At 58.5% G+C, this 11,679-nt stretch overlaps 1 protein-coding gene across 4 annotated transcripts in view; it reads right to left on the bottom strand.

The window, feature by feature from the left end:
* Window positions 1-8,680, bottom strand: part of L1CAM (L1 cell adhesion molecule) — a 24,752-nt gene extending 16,072 nt beyond the window's left edge. For all 4 annotated transcript variants that reach the window (XM_037734288.1, XM_037734289.1, XM_037734290.1 and 1 more), the window contains exon 1: window positions 8,580-8,680. The gene's annotated coding sequence lies outside the window, so the exon portion shown is untranslated. The remainder of the gene's footprint in view (window positions 1-8,579) is intronic.
* Between the last annotated feature and the right edge of the window lie 2,999 nt (window positions 8,681-11,679).

Raw genomic sequence — 11,679 nt, 5'->3', positions numbered from 1 at the left:
AAAAAAAAAAAAAAAAAAATTTAAATTTAAAAAAAGAAATAAAACGAAAGAATGGGGAAGGAAGTCTTCCCTTGAGAACTCATAGGGGAGAGGAGAGCAAGGAGAAAAACATCCCTGGGGGCAAGAGAGGCCACTGAGGCTTCCTCCCTTCCAGATGCTCCACGTTCGGGTCAGGGCAGGGGTCAGGACAAGCTCTGGGACATTTTCTATGGCAGTGTTTCTTGTGTGTCTTGAAGTCCCAACTTCTAGGTCTTGTCTGAGTCTTCAGAGCTCAACTGGTGTGTGTGTCCACTCAAAGCCCAAATCATGCCAGCCATGTCCACAATCACGTATAAGAAAGGGGGCCCAAGGACTAAGGGTCTGAAAGAGGGGTTTACCCTGACAATGACAAGAAGAGGAAACAGACTCCCAAGTGGACAGACCACTTCAATTCCAAACAGGAAGGGTGTTGTTAGGTGACAGAGCTTGGAGGCTGAAGTCCCAGACTGGATGCCTTCATTAAATCCATACTGCGCATCCTCCCTCTGCCCATCCAGGACCTTATCAAAGTGGGGACCGAGCCTCAGCAGGAACACCAAAAGGATGATAGAGAAGTCAGCCATGCTGTGCTAAGCTCTGGGCCCTGTCAGTTTTATGTAACAGAGTGACCCAAGAAGAGCTGTAAATGCAGCAGATCCTGTGGGGACTCCGGGCAGGAGCTTGCTGCAGAGGGTGGTGGAGAAGCGGCAGGGTGGGTTGTCAGTATACATGGCCTGGAGGCCCAGAGCATGACTTGCAGGGTAAGAAGTGTGATTCCCAACTCTTGAGAGCTGAACTGCGGCCCAGAAGGGAGGAGCAATAGCCGATCCGTTCCACCCAGGCCTCTCCCCACAAAGCCAGCAGATCAGGGGAAGCCCCAGGCAGACCTAGCCTCAACTTCAAGGCCTGTAGGAGCAGTAGGAGACTCAGATCAGAGAGCAGACGATCAAAAGGCAGCCTTGGGAGCTCTGAGCACTGGTCTTAGGAAGGGGAGGGGAGGAAACTGGAGCAAGAACAGGCTCCTGCATGTCGGAGGCTTGGGTGCTCTGGCGGTGGATGATTTCTGCCATGCAAGTTCCTCTATTTGTCCTCCAAATCTAGAATCCTGGAATGGTGTTTGGCGTGTACACGCAGAGGAAATACAGTATCCCCAAACGCCTAGTCCCCACTCCCTGTCCCATCCCATCTCCCCACAGGCTCATATCCAACTTCTTTTTTGGTCTCCCAGTATTTGCCACCCAGTTTTTCACCACCCTGGGCACTCGGAGACAGGCAGGAAGCAGCCAGAAGGTTGAGAGGCATAACAGCTGGGAGGGGGGCTCCCTTCTCCCCTCCCACTGCTGCTGGGTCTCTGATCTCTCACCATTCCTCAGGCAATTACAGAGCAAGGGCTAGGGTTGTCAGCTCAGCAGGCCCTCTACCCCCCACCAGCACCACCAAGGGCAAAGGAGTGGGGGGGGAGTGCTCCACAGATGGAGCCAAGGCCGGGTCTGCCAAGGGTGACAGACAGAGTGAGAAAGAGGCAGGAGGGAGCAGGAGACAAAGACAGACATAGGAAGATGGCGCTAACCACGATGGAGATGGTTAGGGAGGTGGGGAAATTCAGAAACGGAGACCCAGGCAGCAGGGAAAGGGAGAGAAGAGGAAACGGGAGCACAAAGGGTGCGAGGCAGCCACAGAGAGTGCCACTGAGAAATGGCAGAAAGAGAGAAGAGTGAGGGGTGGGGGTGGGCGTGTGCACGTGAGCGTGTGCGCAGGCCACGGGGCGCAGCGTCCTTGTCCCTGGGGGCTGTTCCAGGCAAGGGGCGGGGAGGAGGGAAGATGGGCCTGGGTCAGTGGAGGGGCTTCCCGGGAGTGGATGTCAGGCTGACCTGGGTGAAGCAGCTGTGAGCTGTGGCCGGAGAGACCTACAAAGCCCCACTTGACAGAGCATCCAGACTCTGCCCACTTGTGGCACTGGGTAAGGGACAGCCATGAGACAGTTCCATGCACTGCTGGCAGGGAACAGGTGGGGGGTTCCTGCGCAGGTAGGGACGGGGGAGGGAGAGGCACCCAGAAGACCCCAGGGAAGCCTTCCAAGATTGCTGCTGGCTGGGATCAGTGGCCACCCGGCTGGAGGAGACTGACACGTGTTAGGCCAAGAGTGGGCATGTATGACCATGCACCGAGTGGACAGCGGCCGCTGTGTTGGGGCTGTTGCAGGTGAGGCCTTTCCTAAGTGAGTCCAGTCCCAAACTCATTCTCCCCTGGTGGGACAGGGCCAGGAAGGTGAGGGTGAGGCCCAGCAGTCTACAGGGAGGGGTTCAGCCCCAGAAGAGCCTCTCCCCATCCCACCCACCTGGTCCCCCAGTATGCCCGCAGGTCCCTCAGGGAGTCCTCTGTCCTCTGCTCCACAGAGCCTGCCTAGGTCTGACGGAAGGCAGCTTGCCAGGGAGGGACCTGGGAGGTCTTGGAAACTGGCTAGACCTGGGATGGCTGCTCCTTCCCTGAACACACACATATATACACACAGACGCACACACACCACACCACACACCACACCACACCACACACACAGACACACACACAAACATACACAGACGCACACACACCACACCACACCACACACACACAGACACACACACAAACACACACAGACGCACACACACCACACCACACCACACACACACAGACACACACACAAACACACACAGACGCACACACACCACACCACACCACACACACAGACACACACACACACCACACCTCACACCTTGGGAAGGGAACCTCTAGCAGTGCCCTGCACATGCGCCCTGCGCACCTGACTGTCAGCTGTCAGGTTCTGCCTGGAGTTCTCAAAGGAGAAGCAACAAGAGGGCCCTTCAACAGTGCAGCAGAGAATCCCCAGCTTCTCCCACCCTTGTCTCCTGGGGTGCCTCGTCACCCAATGGGCCAGAGTGGGGGTGGGACTGGGGGCTCAGCACAGGGCACATAGCAGGGTCAGAGTGCCGTTCCTGGCCCATGTGCCTGCAGGCCTGGGAGCCTGGAGGGGCCTCTGTGCCTGTTGGTGTGTATACAATGGTGTGGGTGTCACCTACACCCTATGAACTGTGTCCCTTTAAGGCTCCCACTGGCCCTCCCCACCAGGCCATGGCTGACGGGTTTCTATGGTGATGCAGCTAAGTCCCTCACTAGCAGAGGTGGGGGAAGCCAGAGGAAACCTCGCTGTAGCCTATCGGGTTATTTCGGCAGCACATAAAGGGGCTGCTCCAGGGAGCCCCCACAGGTACCAGGGGGTCCAGAAGTCCTTTAGGACTGCTGCTTAGTCCTCTGCATTCCCCACTTCACCCCTCCCTAAGGGGGTACTCCCGAGAGAGTGAGGTTTCAGTCTCCAAGGCAACTACAGCTCACCTTTCCTTAAAAGATGGGGAGAAGAGACAGAGGTTAACCCTTTGTAGGGGTGCAGGGAAGATGGGGAAGGGAGGGAACAACTGCACCTCTCCTCAGACTGTTCTATTAAATCAACTCACAGTTAGGACTTACCGTGTACCAGAAGTCTCATGAGCACTTCTACACACATCCACTCATCTCCTTCCCAGATTTGCCCCAGGGAGGGAAGTGCTGCCATCATCCCCATTTTACAGATGGGGACACGGAGGCTTAGAGAACTGGAGACTGTGTCCAAGATCACAGAGCTAGTTCTAGAGGACATGGTGGCTCCCAAAGCTGCCTCTCAGAGGCTCTGGCGTCCTCACATGTTCGCCTGCTCGGCTTCCCAGGGGACCAGGGGCCTGGGCAAAGATGACCTCCAAGCCATCCTGCCCTTCGGGGAGGACCTATTTGAGAGGCAGATGGCAGGCAAATGTGGGGGGCAGGGAGTGACATCTTGGCAGGGAGGCCATGCGGAAGTAGAATGTGATCAGCATCACGTCTCAGCACAGAGCTGAAGCCCGAGACTGGAACCCCCAAAACCCCCAAATCCCCCACCCAGGTATTCAGTCCAAGAGAAGGCCAACTCCTTTCCCTTTTGGGCTTGGGGACAGGCTGGTCTCTTGGTCCCCTCTCTGCTCTCTGGGATCTGGACTTGTTCTGACCCATTTCTTGCAACCAGAGGCTCCAGAACCCCTCCCAAAGAGGCCCCTCTCCAGTCAGCACTTAGGGACAGCACTGGCCCCATTCTTGTGTCTAAGGGGGTACAGATGCCCAGCAGAGGGCAAGGCTTCCCTAGTCACCCAGGGGAGCAGGGCCAAGGCTCCAGCTTCCTAGACCCCTGAAAGCCAGAGAAATGAGGTGGCAGCAAAAATAGGGCTTCTCTTAGGCCCTGAGGCTCCTCAGTGAGCTAGGATTACCCTAGCACTGGATGGGGGGTTCAGGGGCCAGGCCAGAAGGGACAGAGTGCATCCAGTTCCTATGGCCTGAAGAGGAGAACTGGGAGGGAGTCGAGCCCAGGGCAAGGAGAGGCCCTGGCCCAAGCCAGTCCTGGGACACCTAGCCTGTGTTGGCTTGTAGGGTGGGGCAGGGGTGCCTGGAAGCAGCTCAGACACTGCCAAGCCCCACTGGCCCCCTCCAAGGGCCCCACTCCCAAAGGGTTAAAGAGCAGAGGGGGACACAGGAAGCCCGGGAGCGGACAATGGAGCCTCTGTGATCCCCAGGGCTTGGGCATTCCTAAGTCATGAACACAGACACAGATGGCGGGGGGAGAGGGCTACAGGGAACCCCTCCACTGAAGCACGGCCTGGGTTGGCCAGAGGCGCTGTCCCTGTATCATGCAGTGCTGCTGCTAGCCACTGTAGCCGCCACCCTCAGCCCCACCCCTTCCCAGCACAGGCCCTGTTGGGGCATCTGAGGAGACCCACGTGGCCATATGACAATATCTGTGTGCATGCTGGCTCATGAACACACATATACATGCAGCCAAATATATGACCCCCCCCAGGCAAACAGGAATACTGGAAGTTCACACACACACACACACACACACACACACACACACACACAAATACACAGAAGCAGAGACGTGAACCCCACACATGCAGAGAGGAAGACTGCCTGGCGGGAGTGCTGGCGGCGGAGGGGCTCCCAGGACTCAGTCCCTCTTCTTCAGGCTCCTCCCTCACACTGGGATTGACAGGCTCAGAAGTCCTCCTTGGCCAAGTGCATGGAGCCCAGGACGCTGCCACCCTCCTGCCCCACCCAATCCCTGGCCCAGGCAGCTGCCCCCGCTGGGCGTAGGGGCCAGGAGCTGCTGACGGCAGGGCAGTGGCTGGCCACTCCCTCTGCAGCTTTCCAACCTGAGAAGAACACAGGGGCCTAGGGTGGGGGGCACTGGACAAAGAAAAGCTTCTAGAAAGAACAGCGGCCAGACCCTCCCCGGCTCCTCCCTCTCTCTCCAGCCACAGCCTTCAGGAAGCCACAAAGACCCTGTTGATATCGGGGAGAAGGCAGACTGGGCGGGCTACCTCCCTCCGTGCTCATCTGCATGATGCTCACCAGGCACCCGCCATCCAGCCTTCCACTCAGACAAGGCCCCTATGAGGGGTCTGGGCCCAACCCCAAGGCGTAGAGTCCAGCAGAGGGGTGCTGAGTGGCTGCTGGACAGGGCACAATCTCAGGGCCATCAAGGGTGAGGCCGGGGCATCTGGGGGGACAGGGAGAGGAGCAGAGCAGTGGAAGACAGACAAAAGGGTAAGCAGAGAGATGGAGCAGGGCCCCGACAGAAAGGGAGAAGAAGGGAGGGCCAGGCAAGCAGCGGCAGAGGGCGGAGACAGGGGAGTGGTGCACCCCCATCCCTGGCAGCAGGCTTCTGCCTAGAAGGAGGGGGAAGGTGATGGCCCTGGGGGTGGGGCGCTGGAATACGTGGAGGCAGCCGAGGAGAGAGCACGGGGTGGGGGAAGCAGGAGAGGGAGGTGTCCAGGATGGCCAGATCAGAGCAAGTGTAAGACAGTGACTGAGGAGGCGGAGCTGCTCCAGGCCCATTCCAGATGGCCCCACCCAGGGACCGAACCCCAGCCCACCGTGGGGACAGGGGACAGGGCAAAGAGTACCCTGCTGGGGACCCTAAGGGGCATCGAGCCTCCCTGCCTCCTTGACCATCTGAACCACAGGGGAGGGGAGCAGGGCCCCCACTCATGCCCACAGAGGGAGGCTTGGCAGACCAGGGTCTTGGCTGCGATCCGTATCCTGGCAAACCTCCTCACAGGACTCCGCCCCTACTCAGTGTTCTCCCCCGAACGTGCCCTCCTGGAGCCTGGGCCACTCTGCAAGGCCATATCATCCTCACAACCAGAAGAGCACCCAATTGCAGCCATTTCGAGTGGCACTGGGGACCATTTGCTTTGAAAGGGACCTTGGTGATCAAGGAATCTGCCCCTCATGGGAAAGGGACTGACTGTCCCAAGTCCTTGGGCTAGGGGACTGGCCAGTATGGCACACAGGCCCATCTCCTTGACCCTCGCCAGCCAGTCCTGGCCAGGCACATGCCAAGGAAGGCACCAGCCATAGGTCTAGTGGTGGAAAGGGCTTGGACCTGGGAGAGGCTGATTGGGGGCACAGCCTAGGCAACCTGCTCACTGTAGGAGCACTCAGGCCAGGCCCCTCCTCACTCTCACCTCCCTTTTCCCTTCAGATAATCAACAAGAAAAAAAGAAAACAAGTGACACCCCACGAAGACAGGGACGGTGCTAGTCCAGTTTGTCACTGGCTCTTCCATGGGCAGCCCAGAGCCCAGCCCAAAGGAGCACTGATGGTGAGCAGCTGCCCAGTACATGACTGCCCATCTCTGGGATGCTGAGCACCTGGGTAAGGAAGCTCTTCGCTGGCTGCAGGGCAGGAGACCCCACCTTGAAGCGTAGATTGTCCTCCTGATTCTCAGCAGGGGGCTGGCAGCTGGGAACTGGGGGAGGAGCCTTTTAGGAGTGCGGTGTAGCAAACCAGGGAGGCTGGGGCGTGCTGAACGTGTCTCCCTCTTGGTGATCAGATCACCATCGAATCTTAATTTCTTTTGTTCTTTTCTATATATTTCAAGTGCACTACAATAAGATGTATCATTTTCGGGATCATACACACACAAACATCAGTACATGTGGAGAGAGACTCAGATGGAGCTGAGAGAAATGGCCAGGAGCCGGGGAGCCGGAAAGGTGGGAAGGTCACAACCCTGCCCTGGAATTCCCTTGTGGCCAAGGCAGCCGAGTCCCCAAAGGCTCTGGAGCCCACAGGTGCGCACATTCGGCACTGCATGGGAGCTGTGCCAGGGGAGAGGCTGGGCTGGGCCAAGTCCCACTACCTGCAGCAAGGAGTCGATGTGAGGGGGGAGGTCCCCGCCCCAGAAAGATGGGGCTGGGCAGCAGCCCCCAGGGGAAGAAGAGCAGACTGTGCTGATTTACATCAGGGTCACATGACTCAGCAGAGATGGCACTGGGCTGCCCCATGCCCCTGCCCTCAGGGTGGGGTTAACAGGGGCAGGGTATCTACCTGAAGGGTGCCAGGACCCCACTCCTTTTGGGGAAGGGATCAGATGACCCTAGGCCTGCCTCCATGAGAGTGGCAGTAATGGATGGGGGGGGTCCAGACACCCTGTGAGGTTAGTGAATTGCAGTGCGTGTTCTTTGCAATCCCTGCCAAGCAAGAGGCCCCAAAAGTGTGACCTGGAAAGGAGGGAATAGGAATCGCTGACCCCTCCCATAACCGAGATGGGAAGATATGGCAGTGGGCAGAAGATCGGCAGTGAGCAGGGACTGCCAGAACTGGTGAGGCCCTCCCTCCCTCACCCCTTCCTGATGGACTGTACCTGATGGAGACCTATGCACGGGAGGCTCAGCAGTGGGTGACCGAACCCACGTCACCCAGTGCAGCCCTGGCTGGCCACGGAGCCTGTGGAAAATGACTCCGGAGGAGCCCTGCGCCTCCAGGGAGGAGCCCCTGGCTCTGCGGCAGGCTTTCGGGAGAGCCCGGCGGAGCCCAGGCTGAGATTTGGAAAGAAGGAGGAGGAGAACAAAGCCCCCCCAACCTTGGGGCGGAGGGGCAGGCAGCGCCCAATTCCGTTCCCTCCCCTCTCCCTACTGCAGGGGCGGCTTAGCCCAATCTGCCTGTCACCAGGCTGGCAGCCGGGGTTTTCAACCAAACTGGGCTCTCGGCTGGGGAAGAGGGGCAGCCACGCCCAGGGCCACACCCCATGGCAGACGGTGGGGGAGCGCTGGGCCCCGATCTGGCTTCCGTTCTCAGACACTCACACACGCACGGGAACCCGCCAAGTTTAGCCCCCACCTGCCCACACAGACCCTGCCTGACGCCCCCCGCCCCGTTCTCCCGCCAAGGCCGGCATCTGGGGTGCCGCCCAGGTACTCCTCACCTGTCGGACTCGGGCACCCGGCCTCCCTCACCCGCCCCGCCCCCGCCCCCGCCTGCGGTGCCTGGAGTCGGTCGCCGGGCATGGGTGGGGCTCCGGCCGCAACGCCGGTTACTGAGGGCCGGGACGGGCCAGGCGGCGCTCCCTGGTCCGTGCACCCCGGGCAGGGCTGCGTGGGGGGGCCCAGGGGGTCGCGGTCGCGGCCCGGGCGCACGGGCAGGCCAGCCCGCCTTACCTGCGCTGCGGCCGCCGCTCGGGCTGCCCGCCCAGCCTCCGCGCACGCCGGCCTCGGACCCTCCGCCCGAGAGCGTCTGCGATGCCGATGCTGCGGCAGCGGCGGCGGGGGCGGGGCGGGGCGGGCTTGCGCGGAGGGGCGGGGGAGGGGAGCGCCGGGGAAGAAGGGGAGGGAGGAGTGAGATCACCTCCCCGGCCGCCGGCCCCGCCCCGCCGCACCCTAGACCCTGGTCCCAGCCTAGCGCTGCTCGGGCTGGGGACCCCCGGACAGCCCACTCCAGGAGCTCAGCGGGACCCCCGCCGACGGGTTTCGCCAGACTCCCTCCCCCGCAGACCGGCAGTCTCCAGCGGGAGAGTGTCCCGAGCCCCAGCGCAAGGGAGCCCACAGTGAAAGCTCAGCGCGGGAATCCCGGGCCGAGAGCGTTCCCAAAGACCTGGGGCCGGGCGGTGGAGAGAGGAGTCGGGTGAGGAAGGCGATTCTCCCCCAGCCTCCACCCTGCCCCCGAGGGCTCCGGCCGGCGATTGGCATCCGCACGAAACACCCAGGGCAGAACTCCCGGGGCCTCTCCCGAATGCCCCCAATCCTGGGCGCCTAGTCCGGGTCCTAATGGAAGGGGTGCGAGGGCTTCGATCCCCAGAGTGTCGGGATGGCGCTGCACAGCGCTGGCGTCTGCGCACCCCAGAGCGCGGGCGGGCGGCAGGGTAGGAGGCAGGGTAGGAGGCGAGCCCAGGGGCGACAGGGTCTCGGAGAGGTATACCTCGAACTACCCCTCCCAACTCCCAGGTTTTCTTCAAGCTCTCAGGTGTCTTATTTCTTTGTCCTCTGGATTGGCCCCATCCGACCTTTCCTGCCGACCCCACTCTCTCCCACTCTACCATGCAGCCCTGCACAGGATGGAGAAGTAAGGAGCTCCTCCCCAGCGCCTCCTCCTAGGCTCAAGGCCATGACCTCACAGGCCAGGAAGCAAAATGGAGGGGGTGGGAATTCCGGAGCCAGCTAGCTGGCTGCAGCCTCAGGGCTAGGAGGGCCTGGGGCCTCAATGGCAGATTGCAGCTCTGGTGACCACGGTATTTTTATGGGCATGCCTGTCGCCCAGTGAAGCATTCCAGGGGCCCTCAACTCAGTCTCACAAGACTCCCCAAGTGGTGTGGGCCCTGGAGGATGCCCCACCCCCATCGTGCCAGCTTCAGTTCCCCTGGAAGGGGAAGCTTGGAGTGGCCCCACCTGTGCTCAGAGAGGGTCTGGTGCCATGTTTGCTGGGTCTTTAGGAGGAGAATGGACAAGAGTATGCACCTGAGTGAAAGTGGACAGAGTGGGGGCACTTGCAGGACATCTTCAGGTGACAGCAAAGGACACTGAGTCCACTGGGGTCACGAGGCTAGCGGGGCTATGAGCTGGGCCGAGAGGTCGTATTTTCCATGAGGCACTGAGCTGTGGTCCGCTTCCTGCCTTTGCTGATCTGATCTGCACATTCCCAGCCTTTTCTCAAAAGCCCCAACTTCTGCAAATCCTTTATTAAATCTAGTGTTGGATGCCGATCAAGATGACTTTGACAGGGGTGAAGTAAGAAGGGAATAGAATGCACCTGCTAATGTGTACTGATGGATTCGTTTATGATAACAAAAAATTCATTACCAGAATTTACATGACATCGCATTTCCTGAGCATGGCCATGCCCCTGCCATCGTCATGTTTCCTGCACATTTAAATTGCACAGCGACCTGGGGAGGTCTGTTGAAGCATTCGCCTCATGCTACAGAGGAGAAAACCAAAGCCCCTCGATGACGGTGCTGTTATTGTCTCACTCCCCCAGTGCCCCCATTTCACACATGAGGAAACAAATGTTCAGAGAGGTCAGGTGACCCATCCAAGATCGCCCAGAAGGTAAATGGCAGAACTGGAACTTGAATTCTCTTCTGCTTGACCACAACACCCATTCTGACTTCTGTGTAATGAGGTGGAGGAGCCAATGGGAACAAGAGCAAGAGTGACAGAAGACCAAGGGCAGAGCAAGTCCCGGGAGAAGCAGGAGGGATTGGCCCTGAACAAGAGGCAAGCCACCCCTCTACTGCCACCGGCTCGCTGTGGAGGTTACAGGGACACGGAACAGATGGCTGTCTCTCTCACTTCAGCGTCAAGTGCTTCTCACAGCCATGCTCCCCATGACCCACCCCTCATAGACACAGTACTGGACCCTGCGATGAGCAGGTGGAAGTGGCCGAAGCCACAGCTGACAGTGGGGCAGAAGGAAGTGCCAGCAGGCGGGCCGGGTGGGCTCGGCCCGACATATCTTTCTCTGTTCTCCTTTCAATCTTTCTGTGCCTTCGTATCTCACGTGTAGCACTTGGAAACACATACTTGCGTCTGGGTTTGGTTTGATTCTAACAATTCTTGTCTTTTTAAAAATCAGCTTTATTTGACACCAGCCAGGGCAACATAGTGAGATCCCGTCTCCACAAAAAAAGAAAAAACATAGAAAAATTAGTCGGGCATGGTGGTGTCCGCCTGTAGTCCCAGCTACTCACGAGGCTGAAGTGCCAGGATCACTTAAGCCCAGGAGGCTGAGGCTCCAGTGAGCCATGATCACGGTACTACACTCCAGCATGGGCAACAGAGTGAGATCCTGCTTCAACAAAAAGAAAAAAACAACTTTATTGAAGTGTAAAATTTACATATAGCAAAATTCACCCTTTTGAGGTTTACAGTTCAATGAGTTTTGGTGAATGTTGTGCAACCATTACCAAAACCATGCTCTAGAGCATGCCATCACCTCTCCGAATTCCCAAATGCCCTTTGCAGCCAACCACTCCCTCCACTCCCCGCCCCTGGCCACCAGTGATCTGATTTCTGTCTTTTCTTTTTTTTTTTTTTTTTTTTTTTTTTTTTTTTTTTTTTTTTTTTTTTTTTTTTTTTTTTTTTTTTTTTCGGAGTTTCGCTCTTGTTACCCAGGCTGGAGTGCAATGGCGCGATCTCGGCTCACCGCAACCTCCGCCTCCTGGGTTCAGGCAATTCTCCTGCCTCAGCCTCCTGAGTAGCTGGGATTACAGGCATGCACCACCATGCCCAGCTAATTTTTTGTATTTTTAGTAGAGACGGGGTT

The sequence above is a fragment of the Cebus imitator genome, unplaced genomic scaffold (genome assembly GCF_001604975.1).
Source record: "Cebus imitator isolate Cc_AM_T3 unplaced genomic scaffold, Cebus_imitator-1.0 Scaffold599, whole genome shotgun sequence".
Classification (NCBI taxonomy): domain Eukaryota; kingdom Metazoa; phylum Chordata; class Mammalia; order Primates; family Cebidae; genus Cebus; species Cebus imitator.
The sequence above is the reverse complement of the archived record's forward strand: the minus strand, read 5'-3'. Positions and strand labels throughout refer to the sequence as shown.